The sequence below is a fragment of the Natator depressus genome, chromosome 12, assembly GCF_965152275.1.
Source record: "Natator depressus isolate rNatDep1 chromosome 12, rNatDep2.hap1, whole genome shotgun sequence".
NCBI classification, from domain to species: Eukaryota; Metazoa; Chordata; order Testudines; family Cheloniidae; genus Natator; species Natator depressus.
The window spans coordinates 4,058,342-4,073,432 of NC_134245.1; the positions used below are offsets into that span (position 1 = coordinate 4,058,342).

At 48.9% G+C, this 15,091-nt stretch overlaps 1 protein-coding gene across 10 annotated transcripts in view; it reads right to left on the reverse strand.

Annotated features, from left to right (window-relative positions):
• Positions 1-15,091, reverse strand: part of ST3GAL2 (ST3 beta-galactoside alpha-2,3-sialyltransferase 2) — a 93,296-nt gene that overhangs the window by 50,125 nt on the left and 28,080 nt on the right. For 4 of the 10 annotated variants that reach the window (XR_012641544.1, XM_074968375.1, XM_074968369.1 and 1 more), the window contains exon 1: positions 8,379-8,600. The exons of 5 other annotated variants lie outside the window; for them this stretch is intronic. The gene's annotated coding sequence lies outside the window, so the exon portion shown is untranslated. Of the gene's footprint in view, positions 1-1,143; positions 1,238-8,378; positions 8,601-15,091 lie in introns of those variants that run through there. One more of the 10 variants, XM_074968370.1, reaches the window with a different exon arrangement.

Here is a 15,091-nt window from a genome sequence, read left to right on the forward strand (position 1 = left end):
GCCCGGTCCAATTTAAGACCTTCTTGTGTCCTTCCATGGGCACTGCAGAAGGAACATATACTTAAACAAGACCCTTAATTTAGTGCCAATGCGCCAAATCCTCAGGTTATGCCAGTATACACCAGCTAAGGATCTGGGACAGAGCGAGTTCATTATCAGGGTAACTGGAGTTACGACACGGGGAGGAGCCATTTCCGCTATTCAACGTTTTGCTTCACTGGGTTTAAATAATTGGGACAGTCTTGTAGAAAGCAGCAAATATTACAGTAACCTCTTCGAGGCTGGAGAATTACATCAATTACAGGATGGAGTCTAATCTTCTCTTATGCAGCAGAAAGAAATAGCATAACTAGAAATATAAGACAAGGAAGTTGTGGAATAACTGACCATTTCGCTCCTGGACTCTCAATGGAAAGAGGTTAAAGGTAGACTAGATAAGCAGTTTGACTAAAGTTAAAATAAACTACAAAGAAGTGATGAAAGACTGACTTCCCAGTGGAAGAGACAGAGCAAAATGAGATTGTAGCTGCCTTTAACTTGATGAGATAGCAGCATAAAAAAAAAGGAAAGACAAGATGGTGGTGGTAATATCTTTTATTGGACTATCTTCTGTGGGTGAAAGAGACAAGCTTTCCAACTACACAGAAGTTGGTCCAGCAAAAGATATTACCTTGTCTCTCTCATACCTTAGGAGCAAACACATCTACAACACTGCAAACCTATTTTTAAAAAAAATTGATTCTATCGATTTTATTCTAACCCCACAAGGCTGTGGTTCATGAAATGACTGCCACACAAGCAGTGCTGAGAGGCTGCAGTGGGGAAGTAAACACAGATATAAACTTGATATTGCCTAGAGAGGGAAAACTGCTTACAAAAAGCTGAAAGCATTGCCAAAAGTATCGCTGGAAGATGAAATAGCAAGACTATTTCCTGTGGGGAGAATTTAAAGGCAAAACAATGAAGCTATAACAAAATGTAGAAACCGCTTGTGAAATTCATTGTTTCTAGCAGGTAAACATACTATACCAAGGACACGGCAGGCTGAACAACCCCCAGCCCCAGTACAGAGAAGCCCTGAAATACGAGCATCAACTTTAAGCATGAGAATATCAATAAGGCTATTAATGTAAAGTTACATACGTGCTTAAGTTCTCTGCTGGATCAGGGCCATAATGACTGGATACACCGCATAGGGCATGTGGTAGAAGAGACAAGTGTTGGAAAAACAGCTGTCCTAAAAAAACAAACCAAAAACCGCACAACTTAAAAGCCCTGTGGCATCCTTTAAGTTACATAGCAGAACATTCTTCTCCTACTGGATCTCGAGACTCCATTTAAACTGAGATTAGATTTAATTTCAGTTCTATATTTCGAACTGATTGAAGAGTTTTCAAGTGAAGCACAGTGAGGAATTCTGCCTGTGTGTTTCCCAGTGTGAATACCAATACTGGAGGTTACAATGTGGCACAGGACTTTGTTAATTTACTATTTCTTGGCTTCTCTTCTATTTGGAATTTTTATTCAAGCTGTTTAATAGCTGTGGAGCAGTGTGTTGTGAGAAGGAAAAGCGTTAGAGGGACAGATGCTCTTGACTTAAAATAGCCTTGTGTCAATTCACAGTGGCTGAAGATCTGAAATGCAGATGACTCCAAATTGTGCAAATTGTACGGCCAGGCCGTTGGTAAGAGGTAGGTGCCTTTTTAAAAAACAAATTGTAAAACTGAAAGGTAGTTTGTATTTAAGTCACATGACCCAGCCTAGCCATGTGGCTTGCTGTCTCCCTCTAGTGGCAATCCATGGAAAGAGGTTGATGAGTCTGCTACTGCTTCTCAGCTCAGTGGTTCTCAGCCTGTGGTGGGATCCGTGAACTATGCCCAAGGGGTCCACAGACTGAAAACAGACTGGACAGAATTCACCTGTATATACAATCGATCGCCAACGGAGTCTGCACATGAAAAAAGGTTGAGGACCACTGGCCTTGGCCAACAGACCTGGTCCTTCAACTCAGGCGGGCGAGGTTCCTGCTTTCTGATCTGGGGGGTCCCAGTTCAATCTCCAAAGACAACCCCACTGGGGCAACAGTCTGACGTGAGTTTTCACAAGAGAAGCAGGAATCAAAGCCTGAAGTTAGGCACCAGACGTGGCAGAGATCGAGAGTTATTCCAGCTAGGGAAGCAGCCCTCAGAGCTCCACAGCAAGCAGCCTTGGGCTCTCGGCTCTCCAAAAAGCAGCACAACTCCCAAAACAAAGAGGAAGCAAGTGGTTTCTCTTTGGAAATCTCATGCCTGAGCAGGCTGCAAACAGATGCACGTGGGAGGCGGGAAGGGGGAGCTGTGAGCAGTGTGTGCTCTGCCCAGAAGTGTAGGACAATATTTGAGATTTAAATTTGGGTGTGAATGTTGGCAAAAAGGTGCCAGACTGACAGCGCTGGAGATGGGAGTCCTCTAGCTTAGGGCCTCATCCTACTTCCCATCACTGCAGAGTTTGAGCCCCTTCCCCATAGAGGCCCATCAGCAATAGCCATCACTGGTGGACTTGGGGGAAGAGCCAGACACTCTGTTTCAGGTTACAGGAACTCTGCTTGGTTTAGGGTCCTTTTTGAGGGGTCTGGGGGGAGAATAGATGCAGGTGGCAGTTGATGCTGTGAATGTTGCTGCTGACTGTGAGTATCAAGAGGAAGGTTCCTACAGGTTTTCCTAACAGGTGCCCCAAAGTTCACAGGCAGAGCCTCTCTAACAGGCTGATCAAGCCACCCTGAAAGCGGGGGGGCTCAGATTTCAGCCCTGCCTGTTTAGATCTAAAGGGATAGGTCAGGTCTGCTAGTGCAGAATCCAACTTCCATGGCCCTCCCCGTGGGGGGCCTGAAAACCTGCAGTGCTGGCAACAGCAATAGGCCTACAGATCTCTAGCCTCATCTTTCAGGTGCCCACCCTCACCGCTCCATTCACCACCCCTGCTTTCCCAGGGGCACCTCTGAGGAGGAAATCATTTCACACCCGTTCTTGCTGCGTAGCATCTTCTTTGGAAAAACCTAACACACGCCACTCTTAAGCAAAGTCCAGCCAGAATAAGGAGATTGATCTTCCTACAGCAACACACACACAATCTTCAAATGAGACTGCTGGGCTAATCAAGTTTAATACTAGATTACAACATATTGCTGCAGGTTCACTGCATCCAGAGTGCACATCAATAGCCTCTAAAGGCTTTGCTACTCCGACTTTCACAGTAAGTCTACAAGGCTATTTATTATTGATAGGCTGCGGACAACACAAAGCACTCTATGAGATGTGTAAAAGCAGCACAAGGATCTCAGTACAGCTCAGAGAGAACGTGACAATATTTCAAATGCCAGAGAAGGCAGATGCAACCCAGCCCAACTTGCTGCTCTAACACTCCCCTCGGGAGCTACGATAGGGGGCTGTAATATTACAACACAGAGGGGCATATCAGGGTTCCATTTTTAAAGAGTTACTTTGGTGCTATTCACACAGATACAATCAAACTAGACATTCGTGTTGCCCTATGCTGGTAAGGAGGGGGATGGTTTAGTGGCAGACACTGCCATCCCGCTTTGGTTTGGCATTTTAAAATTAATAGGACAGTCTTCATTCAGTTAGTCTGAGTTAGTCCAGTTCCGTTATGGACGCCACCACATTCTTGTCCACAAATGCTGCTGGGAACGAAGGGAGTTACAGCAATGGGCAGCCGGTGCTTCTGTCATCACCAAGCGTAGTTCAGACCCAGAGGATGAAGGACATCAGGCATAGCAACAACAACAAAATCCACTTGAGACTCGGGCTCTGGTCCCAGGCAGCTAGCTAGGTGGATTACTGCATCACACCATGCTCTGCCCATTGGCAGATGAAACCTTCTGCTGCTAGTTTGCGTGCAAAGGCATCGCTGCATGTTTCAAGAGGCACACACAAGGCGCTCTGGAATCTTTACCACTCAGAAACTAGTTTCAGCCTCCACAGCTCCAGTGATCAGTGAGCGGCTTGTGAGGGCAGATAACACACTCAGGACAACTTGCTCCCGGACCACATCCCAGACTGCTTGCACATGCCCTCATATCCAGAGTTTTAGTTGTCTTCAAGATCCATTGTGGCCTCTGCCTGGTGGAGCTGTACGCCACTCAGGAGGATCAGTATCCCTTGTGGAAGAGCTTTAAAGAACCTCTGCCATATTTCAAAGCATGTGGGGCTGGGGGGAGCAGCATCTGGTATTAACATCCCTTCTACTTTTGCTCCTTGGAATGGAGACATGCTCTCTCACCATGGAAAATCAGACCTGCTTATTAGGGGAACATGGTGGGAAGAAGAGAGGCTCCTTGCCAGCTTTGAAGATTGTTAGGAACTCATGGAGACAGAGGTGAAAAAGTGCTCAAGAGCAAAGACTGAACTAAAAACAGAGGCAAGATCTGTCAAATCGCTACTGGGAGAGTTTACTGCCAGCAGAGTCGATTGTGCCTTGAAGCCTCTACACCAGTGGTTCCCAGACTTATTCTGCCGCTTGTGCAGGGAAAGCCCCTGGCGGGCCGGGCCGGTTTGTTTACCTGCCGCGTCCGCAGGTTCAGCCGATCGCAGCTCCCAGTGACCGTGGTTCGCTGCTCCTGGAAGCATCGCAGGCCACTGGGAGCCGTGATCGGCCGAATCTGCGGATGTGGCAGGTAAGCAAACTGGCCCGGCCCACCAGGGGCTTTCCCTGCACAAGCAGCGGAACAAGTTTGGGAACCACTGCTCTACCCCTTGAGCAGGAAAGCGATTATTTGCCTGTACAGTCTGGCCATTCAGGTCAGAGGTACTTCCTAAGGGCTGCTGTCATAAAAATAAATGGAAGGGTAAAACCCCTTTAAAATCCCTCCAGGCCACAGGAAAAATCCTCTCACCTGTAAAGGGTTAAGAAGCTAAAGGTAACCTCGCTGGCACCTGACCAAAATGACCAATGAGGAGACAAGATACTTTCAAAAGCTGGGAGGAGGGAGAAAAACAAAGGGTCTGTGCCTGTCTGTGTGATGCTTTTGCCGGAGACAGAACAGGAATGGAGTCTTAGAACTTAGTAAGTAATCTAGCTAGATATGCATTAGATTATGATTTCTTTAAATGGCTGAGAAAATAACTGTGCTGAATAGAATGAATATTCCTGTCTGTGTGTCTTTTTTGTAACTTAAGGTTTTGCCGAGAGGGATTCTCTATGTTTTGAATCTAATTACCCTGTAAGGTATTCACCTTCCTGATTTTACAGAGGTGATTCTTTTCTTTTTACTTCTATTCAAAGTCTTCTTGTAAGGAAACTGAATGCTTTTTCATTGTTCTAAGATCCAAGGGTTTGGGTTTGTGGTCACCTATGCAAATTGGTGAGGATTTTTACCAAACCTTCCCCAGGAAGTGGGGTGCAAAGGTTGGGAGGATTTTGGGGGGAAAGATGTGTCCAAACTCTGTTTTTTCAGGAACCCAGATAAAGTTTGGTGGTGGCAGTGGAAATCCAAGGGCAAAGGGTAAAATTAATTTGTACCTTGGGGAAGTTTTAACCTAAGCTGGTAAAAGTAAGTTTAGGAAGTTTTCATGCAGGTCCCCACATCTGTACCCTAGAGTTCAGAGTGGGGGAGGAACCGTGACAGCTGCCATCGTCAGCCCCTTCTGAAGTGGCTGTTTTACAGGTGCTGCTGCTCTCAGTGATCTCCAGTGGGGCAGTATGAACTTTGCTGAACATCAACATTAAAACCAGCGCCCCGAAGGAGTAGCTGAGATCAGGGCCCCACTGGACTAGCCACACTAGGAAGAGAACATCCCTGCCCCAAAGAACTAACCGTCGAAATGGAGCGAGAAGGGAGGTGACTTGCCCTAGAAGAGCTGGGAATAGACCCATCTCTCCAGTCCTCCATTTCAACCAGCTCCCACTTGCTCTAGAGGCCACAGATGTCAGATGCTTAGACACCACAGTGATGGGCCCTGCATAAGGAGCTAAGGAGAAAGGACTAGGCCCTAAGCATGGTTTAGACAGTACGCGGCTAGAAGGGAGTTCTGCCAGCAAGCCAACTTCCTAAAGGGGGAAAGAGTTTGGGAGCTAGAAGTAACCCTTCCCCCTATCATGCCCCAAACAATCTCAGCTCATCAAAGGGCCTCCCCCCCCCCCCCACTATATACACCACACTGCTGGGTCTGCGCCCCAGCTGTGCACAGTAAGGCTCAGAAAGGAGATCCCCCCACTCCCCGATGCTGAGGCTGTCCAAGACTTCTCACAGCAACACCATCGCTACAAGCTCTGCACATAGGAACAAGCCACCTTCCCCTTGGAGCCTAAAAAGGTACATATGTTACAAATACAGACAGGAGCCAAGAGAGACATTTAACCATCTTGCTTTATCAGCCAGGCCTTCCCAGTTTCTATAGCTCCTTTCAGGGGCTTGAATTAGACAGTGAAAGGTCACTGCTCATGGCTGTGCGGGCAGAGCCACAGGGAAGCCGGGCGCCTCCCTCCCTCTCCTTGGCATTTGCCAAGAGACAGGCCAACAAGGATGACACATGGCTGGGCTGGGGGAGCAGCTGCTCTGGATGCCCCGAGCTACATCAGCTGCAGCGGATGGAGGAGCAAGTGCCCACGCATGGGTCAGCCAGCGCCTGCTTAACTCAGCTGTGCATGCTCAGGGAGCCTGGGGGCTTGCCTGCACTGCACAGATCACCGTGCTGCTGGGGGTCCAGTTACTCGATTCGCCCACCACATGCCCCAAACGAACCTGGTGCAGATCTGATGCTGAGATGGACCCTGACGGTCCTTTGACACAGCCCATGTGCTGGCCAGGACCTGGGCACAGTTGGGGGTGGGGGGCACCCTTAGATCCCACCACAAATGCGTTCAGGGACAGCCACACAGTGCCCAGGTCAAGCCACCATCCCGCCCACCCCCTCCGCACAGTGCCCTGGGTAAGGGCCATTTTTGCCCTGCTGAGTGCTCTCCCTTTCCTGCTGCTGGTTTTCTGTGGAGAGAGAAAACACCATTCTTGCTTGGGGTGCAGCCTCGCCACACTCATGGCTGGCTGTGCCAGGCAAGAACCCCCCACACACACCCAGCGAACATGGCAGGGGCTGTGCCCAGACAGATAGACATGCCTCATCCCCTGGGCCGACACCAAGCTGCTGGAGCCCATGGAGCAGCCTCCAATATCAGCAACATGCAGCCACAGAACACCCCCTCCCCTTCCCATGGCCCCACTGTGGGGGACACGCCTGGCTGAGCCAGCCGACTAGTGACGGCTGGGCTGGGCTGCGTGGGGATCACAGCACTGGGCCCCAGGGCCATGCAGAACACACGTGCGGTCAGGGCCCTGAGGGATGAGGCAGGGCACTCCGTGCACACGCTGGGTCCCCATTCCTGTGCTGCAGGCTGGAAGCAGAGAAGAAAAGAGGGAAGAGTCACTCCCTGCGCACGGCTGGATGGCGGCCAAGGGAAAGGCATAAATCAAACACAGATGGGGCTGGGAGAGGAGGACACTGCTCTCTCAGCTCCGAGAGGTTCCTCCCAGAGTCAGGCGGTTCAGTCACAGGGAGGGGGCCATTTCCTCCTCTCCCAGCCCCAGGCAGATGACCCAGGCTATGCTCATTAGATGACATCATTATGCCAAGCTGCTGAGCCTTTTCCCTCCCTCCCCCTCCCTCAAGCAATCTGGATACAGACCCCCCTCCCCTACTGGAGGCAGGGTGCACCAGCACAATGCTTCTGGGAAGCTCAGACACCAGAGGAGGATCCTTCCAGAGGGAGGTCCCCAAAGCGCCCTCCCCGCCTGGTTAACTCTGTACCACGCCGGGCATAGATGGGGGCCCATGGCCACACACTGCATACCTCTCATTGGGTGCCAGGCACGTGCCCAGAACCAGGGGGTGGCACAAAGAGGGGAACAAACCCTCCTGCAAACAGATGCACTTTCTCCTCAATCTCCCCAATGAGAGCCAGATGAGTCATCAGCTGGCACCTGGTTGGATGAAACAGGTCCTGCCCCCCCTCCCCATACACACGCCAACACAACTTCCCACCTTGTCATGGTGCGGGACCTTCACCCCATAACCCTCATCGGTGGGGTCATGCTGGACATTGGTCAGAAGCTCTGGGGCAGGGAATTGTGTTCATGCCATGTGCCAGCCACGTGGGTGCTACAGGTCCCTACCCATTAAACGGTCCAGTTAATGCAAGGGCTGGTACCAACCCACAGAAGACCAAGACGGACACGCTGTCTAGACTGGTTCACAACCGTGAGCACCAACCTCAGGGTAGGCTGTCAAAAAGCAGGACAGATGCCCCAAACTGATTGTACGGTCTATAATTAGATTTCACCAAGCCAGTAACAAATGTGATCACCTGGATCAGTACAACAGTCTTACCATGGAGTCACAGACAGTCCCCTTGTGCATTCCAGTCTGTCTTGCCACCCAGACAAGCTGGACTCAGTGATAGTTGTTTGTCACACATCAAAGAGCACAAAAGACTCAGGTTGCTTCCAGTCCCCAGAGACCAGTCACTTGTCCCAGGTCAATTTGTACCTCAGATCTGACATCAAAGACAACTCTTGCAGCCAATCCTACAGGAAACTAAGAATGTATTAACTAGGAAAAAAGACACGAGAGTTATTTACAGGTTAAAGCAGGCAGTGCATATACATAAATGAGTTACAGTCCCTGGTTCCAAAAAGGTGACAAAGTTGTTGCGATCGGTCAGCACCAGCTGCCTTTTAGGGCTGACCCAGGTTGACCCTGGGGATCTCAGCTTTTGTTTCCTAGCACCAGTCCTGGGAGAGTCCAAAAAGCACAAGAGAGATGAACATTTTTCATGTCAGCTATCTAGATTTCCTTCTTCCAGAACTCAGGCTCATGGGATGTACTGCCCTTCACATAGCATCCTTTATGGATGCGAGAGGGCCATTAACTCAGGCTTTGTATCGCCATGTCCCACAATGGCCCATTTTGTTTTGACAGTCCTTCTTGACCCCCCCTTCAGCCTGGGTTCAGAGGTTCAGAGCAGGTATTTTTACAGTTCTAAAGCACAACATCCATATTGGATGGGGGGATAGCTCAGTGGTTTGAGCTGTGGCCTGCTAAACCCAGGGTTGTGAGTTCAATCCTTGAGGGGGCCATTTAGGGATATGGAGCAAAAATTGGGGATTGGTCCTGCTTTGAGCAGGGGGTTGGACTAGATGACCTCCTGAGGTCCCTTCCAACCCTGATATTCTATGATTCTATGCCCTACAAGACACAGAGGTGGTCCTTGCCCTGAGGATTTTAGTTGCCCCTTCAGACTGCAATGCACACAGGCTCAGTGGGTAGTGCCAGCCTAGGGGATGTCCTTGGTGTGAAAGGAGTGAGTCTCCAAGAGGGTTGGCACATGGTTGCGGGGGAGGTGTCTCGTCTCAGGGAAGTGCGGGGAAGTGACTCTAGATGGTTCTTCCCATCTTCGTTTGAAAGGTCCTTTGAAACAGTGACTGACGTCCACTCCTCTCTGGGGTGATGCTGGGGACCTCTGTGCTCGTGCAGAGAGTCTCTTGGCAAGAGGCAAGTTCCCTCAGCCTCTCCTCATAAGTCATGTGTTCCAGTCCCCTAATCATTTTTGTTGCCCTCCGCTGGACTCTTTCCAATTTTTCCACATCCTTCTTGTAGTGTGGGGCCCAAAACTGGACACAGTACTCCAGATGAGGCCTCACCAATGTCAGATAGAGGGGAACAATCACGTCCCTCGATCTGCTGGCAATGCCCCTACATATACATCCCAAATGCCATTGGCCTTCTTGGCAACAAGGTCACACTGTTGACTCATATCCAGCTTCTCGTCCACTGTAACCCCTAGGTCCTTTTCTGCAGAACTGCTGCCGAGCCATTCGGTCCCTAGTCTGTAGCAGTGCATGGGATTCTTCTGTCCTAAGTGCAGGACTCTGCACTTGTCCTTGTTGAACCTCATCAGATTTCTTTTGGCCCAATCCTCTAATTTGTCTAGGGCCCTCTGTATCCTATCCCTACCCTCCAGCGTACCTACCTCTCCTCCCAGTTTAGTGTCATCTGCAAACTTGCTCAGGGTGCAATCCACACCATCCTCCAGATCATTTATGAAGATATTGAACAAAACCGGCCCGAGGACTGACCCTTGGGTCACTCCACTTGATACCGGCTGCCAACTAGACATGGAGCCATTGATCACTACCCGTTGAGCCCGACAATCTAGCCAACTTTCTATCCACCTTATAGTCTATTCATCCAGCCCATACATCTTTAACTTGCTGGCAAGAATACTGTGGGAGACAGTGTCAAAAGCTTTGCTAAAGTCAAGGAACAACACATCCACTTCTTTCCCCTCAACAGAGCCAGTTATCTCGTCATAGAAGGCAATTATATTAGTCAGGCATGACTTGCCCTTGGTGAATCCATGCTGTAAGGGACTGCGGAAGACTTTGTTACAGCCTAGCTAGGGAACTTTCGCTTTCTCGAGGCTGCCCGGTCACTGTAGGACATGGGAAACCAGCTATAACCAGCCTTTAGGCCAATTTTGTCTGCCCTGCATGGCCCTCTGCCAGGTAGCGGAAAGCCCCTTTTGGAAAGTACCAAACTATATATTCATGAGCTGTTTCTGTGTAGTGCTTATTATGGCTTGCTGTTCACCCCTTCGTTGGACTCCGTCCCAGGCAAAGCTCCGGTGTGCTGGGTTCTCCGCCTCCGTGACAGCAATGCTTGTAGTCCCCGTTGCGGGTGTGTCACTAGCCTTCAATAAAGCCAATAACTCGCTGCGTAGCTGCATGTGTGTCTCATTTTTCAGAGTACCTCTGCCGGCCTGCGGTGCTTCGAACACTTTGGCCCAGAACACATGCTGACTGTTCCTGATCACTTTCCTCTCCTCTAAGTGCTTCAGAATTGATTCCTTGAGGACCTGCTCCATGATTTTTCCAGGGAGTGAGGTGAGGCTGACTGGCCTGTAGTTCCCAGGATCCTCCTCCTTCCCTTTTTTAAAGATGGGCACTACATTAGCCTTTTTCCAGTCTTCCGGGACTTCCCCCGATCGCCATGACTTTTCAAAGATAATGGCCAATGGCTCTGCAATCACATCCGCCAACTCCTTTAGCACTCTCGGATGCAGCGCATCCAGCCCCATGGACTTGTGCTCGTCCAGCTTTTCTAAATAGTCCCGAACCACTTCTTTCTCCACAGAAGGCTGGTCACCTCCTCCCCATGCTGTGCTGCCCAGTGCAGTAGTCTGGGAGCTGACCTTGTTCGTGAAGACAGAGGCAAAAAAAGCATTGAGTACATTAGCTTTTTCCACATCCTCTGTCACTAGGTTGCCTCCCTCATTCAGTAAGGGGCCCACACTTTCCTTGACTTTCTTCTTGTTGCTAACATATGTGAAGAAACCCTTCTTGTTACTCTTAACATCTCTTGCTAGCTGCAACTCCAGGTGTGATTTGGCCTTCCTGATTTCACTCCTGCATCCCCGAGCAATATTTTTATACTCTTCCTTGGTCATTTGTCCAATCTTCCACTTCTTGTAAGCTTCTTTTTTGTGTTTAAGATCAGCAAGGATTTCACTGTGAAGCCAACCTGGTCGCCTGCCATATTTACTATTCTTTCTACACATCGGGATGGTTTGTCCCTGTAACCTCAATAAGGATTCTTTAAAATACAGCCAGCTCTCCTGGACTCCTTTCCCCCTCATGTTATTCTCCCAGGGGATCCTGCCCATCAGTTCCCTGAGGGAGTCAAAGTCTGCTTTTCTGAAGTCCAGGATCTGTATTCTGCTGCTCTCCTTTCTTCCCTGTGTCAGGATCCTGAACTCGACCATCACATGGTCACTGCCTCCCAGGTTCCCATCCACTTTTGCTTCCCCTACTAATTCTTCCCGGTTTGTGAGCAGCAGGTCAAAAAGAGCTCTGCCCCTTGTTGGTTCCTCCAGCACTTGCACCAGGAAATTGTCCCCTTCACTTTCCAAAAACTTCCTGGATTGTCTGTGCACCGCTGTATTGCTCTCCCAGCAGATATCAGGGTGATTGAAGTCTCCCATGAGAACCAGGGCCTGCGATCTAGTAACTTCCATGAGTTGCCGGAAGAAAGCCTCGTCCACCTCATCCCCCCCGGTCCAGTGGTCTATAGCAGACTCCCACCACGACATCACCCTTGTTGCTCACACTTCTAAACTTAATCCAGAGACTCTCAGGTTTTCCTGCAGTTTCATATCGGAGCTCTGAGCACTCATACTGCTCCCTTACATACAGTGCAACTCCCCCACCTTTTCTGCCCTGCCTGTCCTTCCTGAACAGTTTATACCCATCCATGACAGTACTCCAGTCATGTGAGTTATCCCACCAAGTCTCTGTTATTCCAATCACATCATAATTCCTTGACTGTGCCAGGACTTCCAGTTCTCCCTGCTTGTTTCCCAGGCTTCTTGCATTTGTGTATAGACACTTGAGATAACTCGCTGATGGTCCCTCTTTCTCAGTATGAGACAGGAGCCCTGCCCGCTCGTGCTTCTTCCCGGTATCCCATTTCCTCACTTACCTCAGGGCTTTGGTCTCCTTCCCCCAGTGAACCTAATTTAAAGCCCTCCTCACTAGGTTAGCCAGCCTGCTTGCAAAGATGCTCTTCCCTCTCTTCGTTAGGTGGAGCCCGTCTCTGCCTAGCACTCCTCCTTCCTGGAACACCATCCCATGGTCAAAGAATCCAAAGCCTTCTCTCCGACACCACCTGCGTAGCCATTCGTTGACTTCCATGATTCGACAGTCTCTACCCAGGCCTTTTCCTTCCACAGGGAGGATGGACGAGAAGACCACTTGCACCTCGAACTCCTTTATCCTTCTTCCCAGAGCCATGTAGTCTGCAGTGATCCGCTCAAGGTCATTCTTGGCAGTGTCATTGGTGCCCACGTAGAGAAGTAGGAAGGGATAGCGATCCAAGGGCTTGATGAGTCTCAGCAGTCTCTCCATCACATCGTGAATCCTAGCTCCTGGCAAGCAGCAGACTTCTCGGTTTTCCTGGTCGGGGTGTCAGATAGATGACTCAGGGCACACCATCAGTACAGAAAGGCAGCAACAGCCCATGAAATGGGACTCCCAGCATGGCACAGGCCCTGCAGGGCATGACCCAGCAGCATGCCACCCAGCAAGCCAAGGCCCACATGCACAGAGGGAGGGGTGCTAAAGTGACCCATCACTGCCCAGTTTGTGCCAGCCCATGTCCCTGCAACACCAGCACGCCATTCTCTCACCTGGCGTGGTACCCAGCACCCACCACTAGCAGTGAGACTGAGTGTCCCATGGATGCCAAGCTATCATTACCCCCACACCAGCAAGGGGCGAGGATGGCAGTAGCGCAGCCACCCCCCACCTTCAGAAGAGGGGGCGCAGCCAGAGAGAAGTTAGCCACACAGTGGCCATCGCATGGGAGAAGCAAGTTACAAGTCATAGGAAAATAAATGAATACCTTAGAACTTGTGGTGTTACTGTGGCTTGAAGAGAATGAAGAGAGAGTCTACAGGGTGTGGGAGCTGATGGCTGGTTTTAGGTCAGACTGACCAGGGTTAAGATGCTTGTCTATATGTTACCTGTGCATCTAATAGACTGTTCAATTACTGGCAATGAATTATTAAGATTAGCGGATTACTTGAATGTAAGAGAATACATGGAATGGAAGGACGTGATACAAAGAACTGGAAGAAGTTAAAAACACACTCAAACGCTGTAGTGGCTGGGTCACTACAAAAAGTAATTTTTCCTTTCTTGATATTCACCTCTTCTTGTCAACTGTTGAGAATGGGCAACGTCCACCTTAATTGCATTGGCCTCGTTAGCACTGACCCCCCACCTGGTAAGGCAACTCCCATCTTTTCATGTGCTGTAATATATATACTGCTTACTGTATTTTCACTCCATGCATCTGATGAAGTGGGTTTTAGCCCATGAAAGCTTCTGCCCAAATAAATGTGTTAGTTTCTAAGGTGCCACAAGGACTCCTCGTTATTTTTGCTGATACAGACTAACACAGCTGCCCCTCTGAAACCTGTCACTCAAATAAAAGTTACTCAGAAATGAAAACCAAGTTTGTATGAAATAAGATCAATCCATTAAGAGTTCGCACATTTCTAAAAAAAGTCAAGAAATGCTGCAGAAAATTGAAAAAAGGTTTAAACAGAATTGGAAGTGAAGCAAGAGACTGCCACCTTTCTGAACAGTGCACGTAGTAAAGCAATTTCATTATAGAATTCATTTCAAGCTTAATGTTAGAAAACAAGTTGACTATGAGTTTGTCTTAAAGATTCCAAGGGGTACTGTTTACCAAAACAAAAAGGAAACATTTGAAACACTTCAGTTTCACTTAAGAAATCTAACAGACTTTTGAATAATTTTTAATAGATCTAAAGATAAGAAGTCAGACATGTAATTTCCACAATCTGAGCCAATGGTAAGGGATATCTTTTTATCCCCTTCACAATCTGATCAACGTAAGAAAAAGATGGTTAGAAGAGACAGATCTACATCTTAAAAAAGCAGTGAGAATTTGCCAAACTGCTGAACTTAATCAACAACGATCGCATATTTTAGAAAGCAAACAAACTGATGTGAATGTAGACTTAATAAGGAAGAATAAAAAAACAAGTCACTGGAGCAAAACAGAGTGAAAAATATTGAAATTACAACATATGAGCATATAAAAATGCAGGCCCTCCAAGGAAGGGGTGTAAAAGGGGCAATTGCCCAAAGGCCCGGGTGATTTTAAAGGGTCCGGGGCTCCTGGCTACCTCCACTGCCACAGTAAGTGCATTGCATCCGAGAGTGCTAAAGGAGTTGGCGGATGTGATTGCAGAGCCATTGGCCATTATCTTTGAAAACTCATGGCGATCAGGGGAGGTCCTAGATGACTTTTAAAGATGGGCACTACATTTGCCTTTTTCCAAAGGGAAGGAGGATGATCCTGGGAACTACAGGCCAGTCAGCCTCACCTCAGTCCCTGGAAAAATCATGGAGCAGGTCCTCAAGGAATCAATTCTGAAGCACTTAGAGGAGAGGAAAGTGATCACTTAGAGGATCAGGAACAGTCAGCATGGATTCACCAAGGGCAAGTCATGC